The sequence below is a fragment of the Lynx canadensis genome, chromosome A3 (assembly GCF_007474595.2).
Source record: "Lynx canadensis isolate LIC74 chromosome A3, mLynCan4.pri.v2, whole genome shotgun sequence".
In the NCBI taxonomy this organism is placed as follows: domain Eukaryota; kingdom Metazoa; phylum Chordata; class Mammalia; order Carnivora; family Felidae; genus Lynx; species Lynx canadensis.
Genome location: NC_044305.1, coordinates 69,424,294 through 69,440,395, shown reverse-complemented (window position 1 = coordinate 69,440,395; position 16,102 = coordinate 69,424,294). Strand labels below are relative to the sequence as shown.

Sequence of the window (16,102 nt, the reverse complement as noted above, 5' to 3'; positions counted from 1 at the left end):
TTCTTATGACTCTTGCCAAAGAGTAATAACTCTTATGTCTGTAGGAGTGTTTAGTTAGACTTAAAAATGTAGCCAAAGTGCTTTTTCAAAATACTCTGGAGACATTTGGCTTGTATAATTCATTCACATGTTCTGCCATACTTATATATTCGCTTTACATTGCAATAACCATATAGATAATCATCATTAAAATAATCATACAAAGGCATATCTCACCAACAGACCAGAAAAAAAAAACTATTTAAAGTCATTCTGGGCTACTGAATTTGGAAACTTGAGAATACTTTTAGGCAAATCTAGCTAAATAAATGTGCACCCTGGAGAGCAGAATGGCTTTTTGTTTTTAATCCATTAAAGGTCCTTTAATTTCTTCACAGCTCTCCGTCTGTCCCTCTCAGCCATTTCCCCTCAGTGAACAAACATTTGCACAATGTCAGTGAGAAAGTAAAACCCCCCTGTTGATTTTAGTGAGCCATCTAAGCAGGTGTTTAAAACAGAGTCTCAAGAACTCCCAAGTACAGGTATTAATAGGGGCAGTGAATATCTAGGACTCAGTGCTTTGACCAGTCAGAACCCAGACACTGCTGAGGAGTCAGGAGGAGGCCCCCTGGACAGATGTGTTTAGGTAAGTAATCACTCTGTTTCTGTTTGCGGTAGTATGCTGAAGAGATGCCGAAGTAAAGGTGAATATGCTTCTGAAACTCAGAGCTCAGAGTGGACTTCCTTGGAAAACTAGATAAATGAATTTTCTGACTGAAATAAAACATTTTAAAGGTGGTTCCTTTCAGTTACCCTCCAAAGACAGATGCAAACAAATAGCTTGCAAAAAAGTATTATACAAAAGGCAGTACTTTGCACTATATTATCAGTTACTAGTAATAGTGCCATAGAGATCTTTCTTTATCCTGTTGGACTTTAAGGAAGGAAATAATTGTGGTTTTGTTTGTTCGTTTTACTCTTTTTGTTTGTTTGTAGAGCCAGTGCATTTGTAGCTGTTTGGAATTTTCTAAAGTATGTGAATTGCCCTCTCTCCTAGTTCCCTATATTCCAGTAATGACCCAGTTTTGTTTGTTTTAACTCTAGCCATTCCATTGTTAACCACTGTTATTCATTTCCCTACCTGTCCTGGCATTACATTTGCCCTTAACGAGACATGAGAACTATAAATATATTACTCATGCCTGTAAATGATGTTAGGGAAGAATACATAGCTTGAAAACCCCCATTACACATCAGTAATGATAGCCATGTATACTGCAAGAAAATGACCTTTAGCTTAAAACAATTCATCTTGTGTCAGAGTGGATGACTTGGTTTTCTTAGAAAATTTTAACTCCGTTGCCTGGTCAGTTATCTCAAGAAAATTTTTTCTTCATCAGATGATAACATTTAATCAATCAGTTTAACTGCAAAAAAAAAACTGTCATTGGAAAGTATACAATTCAAAATAATTTATTCAGGTTCATTTCATTTTGAAAGCGGAAAAAAAGGTAAGGATACATTTTATTTCGCATTAACTGAAACTCTAATATAGATATAAATCATCCTTAATGCAGCCATTAGCCACAGTTTCAATGTGGTGGAATTCTTCTTACCTTTCTATAATAATTGGTATTCAACAGTAGATATCTTATGTTCTTAGATATTTCATTTACATATTAAATTTGATTCTGAGGACCTAATTTCATGGAAACATAATTAGAAATAAGAAGCGAGAGACAGACCAATTTGAAGGAATGGTGAAAGGTGACTGGTATTAGGAAAGAAGAAAGCTAAAGATGCTGAGTTCATTTTTTCTGCCACTGGTTCTGCAAAGTCTGACAAGTTATTTAATCCTCAGTTTTTAAAATCTATAAACTTGGGATTATATGATACCTCTTTCTCAGGATTTTTTTAAATGAGCTAACATAAATATCAGTACCTGACACATAGTATGTACCTGATAAGAGTTTTATAACGTTAAAAAAAATTGAGGCTACATAGTGTGGGCAGTGATAGAGTAATACCATGGATAGATGTATGGTCTCTGGAGCTACATAGATCTCGATCGAATCCAGACTCTTTGCTTCCTTGTTTTGTGACCATGGTGGTGCTGCATAACCTCTCTGAGCTTCAGATTCCTAATTTGTAAAACTGAGATGATTGAAAAAACCTACTAATCTTAGGATGTTTCAGAATTTGGCTGTCTTTATCATCTTTATTATTTTTTTAACATTTATTTATTTTTGAGACAGAGAGAGACAGAACATGAACGGGGGAGGGTCAGAGAGAGAGGGAGACACAGAATCTGAAACAGGCTCCAGGCTCTGAGCTGTCAGCACAGAGCCCGACGCAGGGCTTGAACTCACAGACCGCAAGATCATGATCTGAGCTGAAGTTGGTTGCTTTACCGACTGAGCCACCCAGGTGCCCTGTCCTTCTCATCTTTAGATAAGATGATACTTTTATTCTCTAGAAATGAAATAGAAATTGCAGGATAATGAGAAACCAAGATCAGTCAAAGGGCTTTCTTTCCCTATATCCCCTAATAATCACTTTGGCAGATAACACCTGAACATTCTTTGTGGGGCTCCTAGCTGTCTTCTGTGGTTCCACCTGTCCCTGAGTCCTAACCTACAGTTGCTCCCTCTGGGATGGCGGTGAGCCGCAGACAGCTTTGCCTGCAGCTTTTAGCCAGGTTCTGTAAGTGCAAGCAAGAGATAGGATGTGGAGGATAATTTTTCCACGCCTTTTATTTTTCTTTCAAAGATTAAATTAGTGGCCTTAATATTTTATCTGTAGTTTTCTTTCTTTTATTTTTTCTGGAAGAATAAAGGGCCAGTTTCCCTAATCGTCATGTTCATCTCCCTTCACCCACCCCACTTAAGAAGAACTAGAAAGCATACATTCTTAGAGACAGGCTTTCCCCAATTAGGTGGTTGACAAAGCAAGTCAGTAGAGCAAGTAGCTTGATCAACCTACCTGTGAACTTGTTAGAAATGTAAATTTCTGGCCCTACCTAGGACTTGCTGAATCAGAAAGTACAGAGCCATGGCCTTGGAATTTGTGTTATAACAGTCCCTCCAGGTGCTTCTGGTCTGACTAAAAATTTGAAAACCAGGGGTGCTTGGGTGGTTCAGTTGGTTAAGCATCCAACTTCGGGTCATGAACTCACGGTTTCAGTTCAAGCCCCGCATTGGGCTCTGTGCTGACAGCTCAGAGCCTGGAGCCTATTTCAGCTTCTATGTCTCCCTCTCTCTCTGCCCCTCCCCGCTCATGCTCTGTTTCTCTCTCTCTCTCTCTCTCTCAAACATGAAAAAAAAAAACTTAAAAAAATGAAAACCAGTGTTTTCGACATAGTGCACTCATCAGAAACCAACTTTCAAAGGTCTTTCAGATGCTGCACATTCTCCTCCCTTGACATAGGTGGGTATTTGGAAGAGGACCAGAGGTCTTGGCATGCCTTCAGTAAGATCAATAGGTAGTCTGTTAATCTCATCATTTTGCCCTGAGAAGTGAATATTGTTACTTGGCAGTATTAGAGGATCTGCAGATGCTATGTAGGAGATTTTCCTGAGTGTCACCTATCATTTCATTTCAAAAGATTTTTTTGAGCAATTAGTGCTAGGCAGATAGTGTACTTTTGATAAGTGATAGTAATTATTATTACTACTTTAAAACTAATCTTTATGTTCTTTTTGTGAAAACTTCTATTTTCTTCATATATATTGTCTCTATTATTTATGTCATTCTGCTACTCTACTGGAGAATGAAAATATTAATGACAGTCCCCTACTTCACGGAGCTTGAAATCAGGTTGATGTTCATGTTTTTATTTGACCCACCCAGGTTTTTAAAATTTCATCCTGGCCAGAGACATTTGTTTTTGTTCACTGCTATTTTGTTCACTTAACACACTACCTGGAGGTTTAATATAAGGAATGATTGAATGCATGGATCCAAATACCCAGTGAAAGGAAAATATTCTGAGGTCCTTTGTATGTCTTACCTTTTGTGCCCAAAAGGACCAATGGCTTTTTATGTGTAAGTTGAATAAGACAGGTGGACACTTGTGCACAGCAGAGACCCCAGAAACACTAATCCTGATGTTTGCACACTATCACTTCTCGGCCTTTTGGCTAAGATCAAGTGTAGTATCTGATGTTTGCACACTATTAAGACTTATTTAGGTGTCCTGCACACCCATCTACGCACAGCAGTCTCGGGCTTGACATTTCAACCTGAGGAGGTGCCCTATTTTTAAATGCTGGTGGTAATGAGACAAAAATCTCCCATCTCATAGGCTCACCGTGTTCTAGCAGATTTTTATTGCACATGGACCCTATGTCTCAAAAAGATTTGATAAATCAGCGGGATTTTGCCATTTTTTTCTGTCTGACTAGGGTTTCTATAATAAATTAGGCCATTATCCAGCCTGATAAGCAATCAGCCCAATGCTATTCATTTGGAAATCACCATAATAGGCTGGGAAGGGCTAGGAGAAGGAAAATGTAGTTCCATGCTTTAGCTTTAAGAACACATCAAATTGTTTTCGGATATTTTTAGGAGAGATGTCAGAAGCTTTTGTGTTAAAGTCTCAAAAAGTGTGGCCACGTAGAGCCTAATCTTTAGAGAGTAGTGCACAGATACACAGTGAAGCTATGGGGTATGAAAGGGGACAAAATGCTCTTGTCCTTCACTCTGCTAACCTCGAATCAAGCTGTGCTTTTATTCCCTCAGCTGACTCTGAAGCAGATTGGCACTAAAACTCAATATAGTTTGAAACACACACAAACCCACTCAGCTAATTAGCATATTTGGAAAGTGTTCTGTAGACCTTTATTTGGGGCAGCGTTCAGGAAGCAGCCCAGACCTGAAATTGCTGCAGTGGTGTAATTATTTATCTTAGACATTATAAAGACTAGAAGTCTTTTTGATAATCATTTTAGAAAGGTCATCTGAAAAACCTGATTATTCTTCTTGAAGTTAGCTTATTATACTTTCTTTGAGTGTCTTAGAAGAAAAAATATTATCGAAGCTCCCATGCTGTTATTATATTATAAACCCCTTTATAAAATATCTTACCACATATAAGATTGAGGGATATCAAAGATCAGATTCTTCTTGATAAAGAATGTTTTCCTCCTCTTCCTTCTCCATGTGGAATTTGCAAACACTTGACTTGAATGGAATTCCATGTTTGGCCCTTTAGTCTTAGTCTCTATTCCATGTGGTCTGGGTCACGCCTGTCTGTCTCACTCTGGGGCTCCAGGTCTTATGCAATCTGTGGCCCAGAGAAGGAACTCAGGGAATGGTCAGTGAGGGTGAAATGAAAGAATAATTTGTGCATCCAATATAAATGCCTCTATCTGGCTTTCTAGGCTCCCTCACCTTGACTCTGTTGCATGTGCTTCCTGACTCCTCCCCACCTTGGCAGGTTAATGTCCCCTGCCCAAGTGGCCAGATACCCGCATAGATCCCAGGTCTAAGCCTTTTCATGTGCTGCTTTCTTGGTCAGAAATGGTCTTTAGTATCTTTTCTACAAAATATTCTCCCACCTTTTGGGGACCTCTTCAGGCCACACCTTAAGTCACAAAGTCTTTTTCTGATCTCCACTTCTCTAAAATCCTATTTGGCCTCTGATTTCCATAACAAGAATTAAAATATTAGGCTGCTGTTGTGAGTATAGGGTTCTCAAAAATCAAACAAATAGACAACCAAAAAGATAAGTGACTTGCCTTGCAGTTTGGTTTTGTTTTTCCTGATGTTGACATCTTGTTATGTCAGGGACATTATTTGTTTTCCTCTTATCATCAAATCAACTTAGTACAGTGGTATTCATGTTGTTGATTACCACTAAATAATTGTAGACTGCTTGAAAGTCCTAATCATCGGTCTTCTTCCATCTTTTTTTTTGTCAAAAAAAAAAAAAAAGACACACACACACACACACACACAGTGATATACTAAGGGCTTTAGAAAAAACAAAATACAAGGACAGTTTCCCATGCTGAACTGAATCCCAATAAGGAAAAGACTGCTGTATTAGTGTCCACAGTTTATAAGGGGATATATATTTATCCATCAATATTTAGTTCTAACTTTAATTGGTAAATAAGTATCTGATACAACATAAACTTTTATTTTCTATAAGGAAATAGCATTCTGAATATTAAAAATGTGAAGTTATTGAAGAGTTTCTCCTTGGTTCAAGTTACTTCAGAGGGAGAGCTGAGTGTATCTTATGATTTGTTTTTTTGCCCAGCATTGATTATCAATGACAAGCATTTTGTCCACACCTTCCCCACAGCACCCCTCTAAATTGTTCATTTATCTCACACACACACACACAAGAGGAAGGAAGGAAGGAAGGAAGGAAGGAAGGAAGGAAGGAAGGAAGGAAGGAAGGAAAGAAGGAAGGAAAGAGGAAAGGAAGGAAGGAAAGAGGAAAGGAAGGAAAGAAAGAGAGAAAGAGAAAGAAAGAAAGAAAGAAAAGAACCTAAAAACCAATCTGTGTATATTTCTATTAGGCGCTTCCCTTCACAACTCAAGAAAAAAAAATGTTAAAGACTTCCTCTTTTTTCTTGCAACTCTTCTTTTTCTCTGAATAATCATTTTGTTTTTCTGTAAAATCATCTGATTTTTTCTTGTTTTCAGTATTCCACATTGCCCCTAGAAAGAATTCTTACTTGAGCTGAACAAGATGTTGCAGCATTCTGTGGCATTCAGCTGACACTTAGAAATTCTCCTTTTCCACTCTTGCCAAATCTAGCTTCTCTACATTAGCCCCAGCCCCTGCCAAGGCGTTGGTGGTTTGGAGAGTGAAGGGGTCTGGTGTGTTTTTGGAAGAGACAGCATGGATGAATTCTGTATGCAGAGACCAAAGGCTTCAGAGCCAATAATTGCACATGTGAAGTGAGTGTTAAAGGAAAAAAGACAAATGTATTTCCTTTCTTCTCTTCATGTTTTAATATTCTTAGGCCATTAGGCTGAAGTACTGCATCAGAACAGGATGGTGAGGGCCTCTGCATAATGAAAGAATAATGCTATTTGCTTTAAGATCTGAGTGGAGATAAGATTTACAGGCCAGGCTATTAATGAGTCCATCAAAAGTTTATCTCTGAGTTGGACTTCCTATCAAGAAGGAAGTACACTTCACTCAATATTTACATCTGAGAAAAATGGAATATCTACTGATAGCCACTTTCTGGGCCACTAAATAAATCATTGCTGCATTGAGACTGCCAGATGGGTTTTATTCTTGATAAAATGGTACAATTTTATATTGAAAGCTTTTAATGCAAATATCTATCATATTTATAAGCCTAATTTCAACCATCTTGATTTCTGATTTAAACTCAGAATTTTCATATGTCAAATGGCTTGAGCTAAAGTTAAGTCTGCATAGTATGACTGGAATTATGATAAAATGATTTGCAAGTGTACAGTGTGTCTTAGCAAAGAACAACTTTTTTTATAGTAGCCTTTTGATAGATATGTGGTGTTTTAATTCAAAACATTTTTTTTTATTTCCAAGCCAATCACTGCTATTAATTTAACACTGTAAAATAAATTGCATCTTACATTTAAGTGGAGAAAGCTGTTTCTCCACTTAAATGGAAATCTAAAAATTCAGATTTTTTTTCCCAACAAAGGAGTCTGGGTTTAATTCCAATAGCAGCCTTCCAAGCTTGAAAAGGAGACAGCACAGATGTCCTTGAGAATGATTGTGCCCAAACACTGAGACAATGGTGCTGCTTCTTATGTTAGAGTTTTGTTCATCAAAACCACATAGAAATTTTCTGAAGACAGTTTTAAAAAATTATTAATTTGCTTTATTTGTGTCTTTATTGGCAGTGCCTGCTGATGAATATGTAGAGCTTATTTCAACCAGCCTTTTGAAATCTAACCATAAACAATGAAGCAGTTGGCTCCAAAGTTTGTCTTGATGCATTCTGAAAATAAATTCTATGTAGATAAAACATGCTGAGTTTCCCCCCACCACTGATCCCCTCTCCCCTGTTCATTTTATGTGGTAGGAAAAGAAAACATTTACCCATCAATAAAATGCTGATACCTAGCTCTGTAACCAAAGCACCCAGAAGCACATGTAAAAGTATAACAGAAAAAGATCCTTGCATCAGATTGCATCATGTTACAGCAGGTGGTGTAAATCCTCATCATCTAGTGCTGGGTTGAATGAATAATAAGGTTCCTAGGCTTTGGTCTGCATTCCATTCTATTTTTCATTTATTTGTATTAAGTTTTCCAAAAGGAAATAGAATTACATGCTAAATTAAATGCCACAGGTGGTAAGAATTGTATGAATTCAAAAGGGAGGAAGATTACTGAGGAGGGGATAATCAGAAAGGGCTTCCTGGAGAAAAAGGCCTTGACCTAGACCCTGAAGAATTGTAGACTCAATGGGGAATGATGAACCACTCTCCAGAGAAATTGATGTCCTCCTGTATCCTTTTTCAAAGAGGTTAGTCTCTGAGTATATACTTCTAAAACCCAGATGTTAACTGCCTCTTCATTTTTCTCTGTAAGCCCTCCAAACAAAATCTCCCACAAAAGCGTCAGTGAGCCACATAGAATTCACCAGTGATCATCCTTTAGAACAGGAAAGGAAGGGTATTTTTCACATCCGAAATCGACCCATATAAAATACTGCCAGCCATAGCTGTTCACCAAAATATTTTCCCAGTCGTGCAACTGCCAAAGGTTTTTTCACTGACCTCTCCACTGAGTGCTCCCCCCTCAGCCAAGTTCCTCCTTCCCTCCTGAATTGATACTGGCAGTATGAAGTTCACTTTCCTCCTCTTTCTTAAAACTGACTCAGACATACACACAGGCTCAACTCTCACCCTGAAGCGAATTTATCAAAGTCATCTCTCAACAAAGCACACAAATAAAGTATTATCCATTTCATTCAATATGTATGCAACAAAAAAAGAAAACAGTACTGTAAAACTCAGTGTTAACATTTAGACTGGTGCAAGGATTTTGCCAACTTGATCTAAAAGTAATTGTAGAAGACTGGCCCTTGATAACAATATAACAGGGCATTTGTGTCCGGTTGTGTCTGGTACACTGGATGTGGCAATTATTGTGAGAATGGGGTGGGTCGGTTCTCTGAGAATTATTCACTACTCAAAACCTCTTCAATATCTAAACTAGTCATGCTGTAGGGATCCCTACACAGGAATGTGATATTGAAGCAGAAGATAACTTGTACATTACCACTCTGAAAGACCAGAGAATGGTAACACCATCAGAAGAAAAATTAAATGAATGAAAACACAAAAGTAAATAATATAAGCATTCCGAATATTCTTTAAGTTATGACACTTGCCTAAGATAAGAAAATTAAAAATAAATACCTCTCTTTGTGCACACTTGTCTTGATATAAAATTTGTGGGAAACATTGATTATATATTGGTTCTAGATTTGCTCAAAGTTATAAACCTAGAATAAATCTTATTTGTTTTCTCTGAATAGATTATTCCTTATCTCACCTTTTCTCATGGGAAAGCTTTCCTCTTAGAGTTACTGTGATAGAATACACTGAATGAGAAAAACAAGAAGTTATGTGCAGGTTGAGAGAGAGATCTGTTTTCTGAAGTTGTTGTAAAAGAATTATTCATAAATTTACAGGGCCGCAAACAGCCTGAGCAGGTTCCTCAGTCCTCCTCTTGCTTTTCAGGTAGGAGGGGTGTGCATAAATAGTACTAACCAGGTGAGAAGCTATCTAGTTTGTAAGGTGATAATCTCCTCAACGTCCTCTTCTATAGCTGAATCTAAAAGCACTTTGTCACCAGACTGTTCTTTCCAGTAGTTCTAAAAATTACTTCTCAGCAATGTAAGTGTCAGCCTGTATGGTTGAAGCTTATTATCTTTCATTCTGTCTTCAGAATGAAAACTGAGAACAACCAGCTGTCTTCTGCATAATTATGCCCCTAACAAAATGCATTCTTAGAGACTGTGGCTTCCTACTAGGTGGAAAAGTGAGCTCTTGTGTCCTGTTGCTCATTGTACATAGTGTTACTCTTTTCTCCCCCCAGTGACCGCATGAACTCATCAAGTTCACATGCAGAGCAAGTGAGAAGAGGACCATAGGTACCATTTGGGACATTAAAAGGGCCAATTCTTATGAACATGTATCTGTAGCACTCTATATGCAGCTTAAGTAAATACGCTGTCTTCCTTTCTTCTGCTGAGCTGATATTTAAAATAGTACACATAACATGGAATGGTAGAAAGGTACCTTTCTCAGTTGTATCCTATTGGTTTTCCTTTTCTCAGTTGTACCCTATTGGTTTTCTGGTAATTTAATCCCTACTGTAAGGTGTCCAGAAAGGGTACTTGAACTGGGCAGCCAATATAAGAATAATTTGAGGTGCTTTTTCAAAACACAGGTTTCTTGGCCCAAACCCCAGACACACTTAATTCCAATCTCTGGAGGGAGGACCTGGTAATCTATCTTTTAAATAGTTTCCTGGTGGCTGCCAAATCTGAGAAAACAAAAAACAAAAAACTGTCCTGTCATCCACATTGCATAGTAGTTGGAAAGCCAAAGAAAAATACTTTTATAGTTGTGAAAATATTTTCAAGTCCCTTGTGCCTGCATTAGCTGTAGAGCGGAATCCCAAGTGGAAGAAAACTGCAGGTATCATACCATTTACAGAAACCTGTTAAGGTTGTCAGGAAGAATGACTGTCAAGTTGGGCCAAGTAAGATTTGGATAGTAGTCAGAAAAGCAAAAGGCCTTTGGCTATCCTGCCAAGCACCAAGTCTCATTTTCCTCAAACTATAATAAGTTTTCAGTGAGACATCTTGGAAATAACCAGTCTGTTCTTTCAAACGAAGTGTGGTTTAAAATATGTAAGACAATGTAGCTTAAAGTTAGGCTATTGCTATTCACAATGTAGTGCATTGAATGTACTGTACTTCAGTGCACAGCAAGATGAATACAGTCTTCTTCTGATGGTAGGTTTCCATGGGATGTTCTTTTTTTTTTTTTTTTTTTTTTTTTTTTCTTGCACTGTGGTGTGGATTTTAGCATTTGGATATGCTTGCATACTAGAACAGGTCTTTGTGTTAGTGTAGGAGAGGGGTTATGCTCTGTATTTTTAGTCAGTTAAGTGAAATGCAATTTTAACTTCTGCTAGGAAAAAAAAAGTCGTGTGTGTGTGTGTGTGTACGTGTGTTTTTTCTTGCTCATCCGTTTTTCTTCTTTTTTGAAGCCTAATATACTTCTGTATTAAATGACAATATTGAATTGTGAACTAAAGTGACAGTTTTTATAGCTATTCAAATAATAAGCATTTGGGTCTCTAAGTTTAAAAGGAAGGGAAATATCTATTGCTGTATCTGCCATGCTGATCACACAATTTCCTGAAAATGGAAGTGATTTCAATCTTGTCTTTTGCCAAGGAGAATTTTACAGACGTTTCACATTCAAAATGTAGTCATCATTTAAAGTAAGAAAATTGCACTCAATGGGGGGAAATTTCATTAAAAACATTATTTTGTGCAAACTTACAGTCTGAATAAAACATAGAAATTAGAAAAAGTACATAAAGTGTTTACAAAATTAACAGTTTGTGTTGGCAGGAAGTTCTGCACTCCTTTTTCTTCAATTATGAGGAGATTTTCTCATTATGCTGCTCTATTTAAAGCTTGCTATAATTGACTTACATATTAAAGAGAATAATAGTGACAAATACAGATTAGGGTGCCTGTGTTTATGGATAACAAGTTGTATACAGAACCTCTTTGAGCCATTTATCCAGTAAGGGATATGCTTGGTTGCAGGGAAAAATTAAACACCCAAGTTTATCATAGGTATAAAAGAGATTTCTTCCTTAAGCCCAGAGTCCTAATCATATGAATGTATGATGGGACTTCTATTTCTATTTTTTTTCTGGTCCTCTTTCTTGCACAAAACTAAGACATGAATAAAGATAGGTTACTGCAAAAAAGAAATCTCACATATAATTTTCAATAGCATCTCCCCTATAAGCCACACACTACTTTGAAAGTTCAGGAATAAAACACATAGATGAAATGAAACTTGTGACTGTGATACAGAGAAATGTAAGCATCCTGCTCCCCTGAAAGTAATCATAGAAAAAGCCATTGGAGAACCTGGATGTGAAGGATTCTTTCTCTCAGAGCTAAGATAGCATGTTATTGCTCTGCTTTTCATGCAGATTTCCAGTTGAAAATCGTCACTGATATCCCACTGTGAGATTGTTTTGTTCAGTAAGAGGTTGAAGAAATGTGAGCATATAGAATGTCTTAAAGTTCCTTTGTGCAGCTAGTCAGCACATACAGACAGTCCTAAGACAATAGAGAAAAAAATCACAACACATTTATTCTACAAAGTACCACTTCTCTTACACGTGTTTCAGCATCTTTCTGGCTCTGGGTTGGTTTCAGTAGTGAACACTGATAGCTAATCAAGGTGAGCTTACTGAGAACAAACCAAATCAGACTAATAAGATGTCTTTTTCTGGGAGAACTGTTTTGAGATTAACAGAGACCTGCTTGTTAGCACAGCATTTAAAAACTCTTTTATGATACTCTTGTGGATAGCAAGAGGAAAGGATGATATGTCACTAAGACAGAGAATAGCATATATGCCAGTTGATTTTACTTGGTATTCAGATGAACATTTTCTTAAAGTAATACTTCCTGTTCGTGACATATGCTACCAGATTTTTATTCTTGTTAATATTAATACTGTTTTAAAATACTGTGAAAAGGCAAAAAGTGAATTTATTTAAATAAAAAAATTAAGCAAATACTGGCACAAGTAGTATGCATATATGAATGATGTATTGGATTTGATAATCTCTATGTTATTTTTTCCCAACTCTGAGATTGTGTGAAAGACAAATATAGCCCTTCTTCTCCTTAACCAAAAGCAGAATTTAAAGAAGTCAAGTTGTTCAAGTCTTGGACCAGAACCTAATTCTTTCTGACAGTCAAAGCAGTGGCAGAAATCTGGCTTTCTTCTGGGGCCAGAGCACATAGGCAAACTTCTATTTCACAATCACAAAAAATTTATATTTTATTTCCCTATTCTTATGTAACAACAAAGGAAAATGAAATGAGAAGCATATCAAAGGCTCTTCAAAGTTCAATTGGCCAGAGAAAAGAGAGAATCATTCCCCATTCTTGTTTAGAGTCGTCTTCCACTTGTCTTTTTTTGTCTGAAGGGGGTGAAAGGAGGGTATGGTGGTGTTGCTCTTGTAGATAATATTCTAGAATCCGTTTAAGAAGGCATTTCAAATGTCACGTTGTAAAGCTACCGTATGGGACAGTAGCTCCTTTTCCCTGGTCAGATCCTGTGAGGCCATTCCTCTCTCCTAGCCAACATTTTATTCACCTTCCATCCTATATCCCATGGGTTCCAAGAACTTGGCCCATTTTCTCCCCTTCTGGCTATAACCATCTGCCCTTCCACCTGGGTTCCTTGCCTTTCAGACCATCGCTAACATAGCTTAGCAATTTCTCCTTTAGTTTTTTATTGCTGAAAAGACCTTTAAATCCTTTGAAGTGTTTTCTAGTGTTACTGACAATAAAAACAAAGGCATGGTTAGGAATGTCTTAGTGTACCTTTTCCTTTTAATTAAAGAAAACAATTTAAGCCACCATTAGTGAAAAATGTGAATTAATAAGACACAGTTGCATCTCATAGAATTTAACAGTCCTTGTAAGGGCCTGGAAAAAGGCGACAGAAAGCAGATGAGAACCTTGTACAGCCTTGTTCCTGTTCTCTCTCCTTGTCTCCTGTCAGTCTCTCCTTTATATTTTATCTGCCTGTGTGTTTCTTCTGGAAGATCTTTCATTGCTCATGAATTATCTCACTTTATTTTAAGTTAATAAACCATATTCAGTTTCAAATTTCCAGAAAATCTTATTTCTCATTCTGTGTCAAGGAACTCTAATCCCCTCATCTCATTTTTTTTTTTTTATCCTGGCAATTGATTCATCTAGGAATTGACCTTGAAACCAATCTCACCTCTCCCTTTTTAACAATCAATATCTAATCCCCTTAAGGGAGGAAATAATGGATACCAAGTGGCTGTATGATAGATTCCTGTCCCTCGGTTCTTCAATTCTTATATTTTTATCTTAGAAGACCATCTTCCTGGTTATCCTTGTTTCATAAAGTTAGCTTGCTGAAGTGGTTCCTTGTATCTTTTCTTTACATTCTAAACTCTAAGGTATAGAAAGGTAGTAAAAAAGAGTGATCCTATTAGAAAGGAGAACATTCTTCCCCAGCTCTATCACCTCGAAAATAACAATGACTACTTTTAGAACAAAAACAGTGGAAAATTTCAGGTAATCACAATCTGAAGGCTTTATTTTCCAAGGAAGATATACTGACTGGGAAAGTTCTCTCAAGAAAACAAAATCTGTTGTTTTTGATCATGTTTTTGGTCTGTTTAATTTTAGATGCCCTCCGCCAGTGATTTTCACAACTCAAATGTGTGTGGGGGGAAGAACAGTTTATTCTTTGATATTGAGTTTTTAATTATGTGAAATAGTTCACTCACCATATAATAAATGGTCCTTTTAGCACAACGGTGATGAACCTTGTCAAAAGACAGTTTAAAATCATTTATTCTTTAGATTAAAAGGACTTCTTTTAGTCTAATAAGGGCAATTAGGTTTCAGTTTGTGTGTGGAACCAAATTGAGCAGAACTAGTTGTCTGGAATGTGATGTTGAAAATGATTCTGAGCCCACCATGACTACAGCAGGAAAGAGAGTTAAAACAATTATGATGAGTAATAATTATGGGTTCATCTGTAATCTGTTTTCTGAGATCCAGCCTGTGACTACCAAGGAAGCTGGTATTTACTGACTGTTTCCTAGATCCTTGTTAAAAGCAGTGGGAAAGGGACGTCCAAAAATTTATTTTTTCAAAAATTACAATTCAGACATATAGCGTGATGTTTTGGGGAAAGTGGAAATGGTAGAGGAAGAGATGGAATATTTTAACCAAAAACTTTCCAGAAAGACCCAGATTATTTAATTAAACATTCTAATTCAGGATCTTATATTCTAACTCAGGATCTTATATTTAGGAAAATTAACACATAGGAAACAACTGTTAAATTAGAAGGATAGATTTCAACAGACAAGTTGAATAAGTGAAGAAGACTTTATTCAAGGTTTCTCTAATAGGAGTCAAGACTCTTGCAAGAGGAGAGAGGGGTTAAATTCAGTCCACTGAAACAAAAGGCAAGAGAGTTTTTGATAGCTGGGGTGAACTAGTGTAAAGTACTAGAGGACATTGGTGGGGGAGGTTGGTCTGTGCTTGCTAGTTGGTGCTTATTAAAATTAGGCTTCTGGGGCGCCTGGGTGGCGCAGTCGGTTAAGCGTCCGACTTCAGCCAGGTCACGATCTCGCGGTCCATGAGTTCGAGCCCCGCGTCGGGCTCTGGGCTGATGGCTCAGAGCCTGGAGCCTGTTTCCGATTCTGTGTCTCCCTCTCTCTCTGCCCCTCCCCCGTTCATGCTCTGTCTCTCTCTGTCCCAAAAATAAATAAACGTTGAAAAAAAATTTTTTTTAAATTAGGCTTCTGCCATCCCATAGAGACTGGAATTTGGGACCCTGTCTTTCCTGATGATTACATGTCAGAGGGATGTCCCCCAAATCCTTGAGAAAGGTATCCCTGGGTTATAAACCTAGAAGTGCCTAGAAGATTTCCATCTCAAAGGGACAGAGAAATCATTTACAATAACAAGTTTTCTAAAGTAAATGCTGTAGGAAAAGGGGGGTGAGGAGCCTTCCTTTTAGACAGCCTTCTTCCTGTCTAAAGTTTATTTGAGGGCATTGTTAAGGCTTTCTTGGCCAAGTGTCAAATTATATTCTTTGTTATGTAGTTTAGGATACACATATGCAGTAGCATTTCAGAGATGCTGGAAATCAAAGAGAGATCAACAGAGTTTTCCAGAGGTAGAAAGATTTCAGTTGCTCTTTGAAGAATCTTACAAAGTAACGTGAAAGAAAAGAAGATATTTCTGTCAAGAGCATCACAGTAAGTGAGTGATGACAGGTAAGACAAAGTACATGTGGGAAACCAGTTGGGACTTACTTTTGAT

The 16,102-nt window shown here is 37.3% G+C and overlaps 1 protein-coding gene and 1 pseudogene across 2 annotated transcripts in view; both read left to right on the top strand.

The window, feature by feature from the left end:
• LOC115510575 (neurexin-1-like) overlaps positions 1-16,102 on the top strand; it is a 423,328-nt gene that overhangs the window by 169,946 nt on the left and 237,280 nt on the right. The window lies entirely within an intron of this gene.
• On the top strand, positions 4,099-4,239 carry LOC115511391 (annotated as a pseudogene).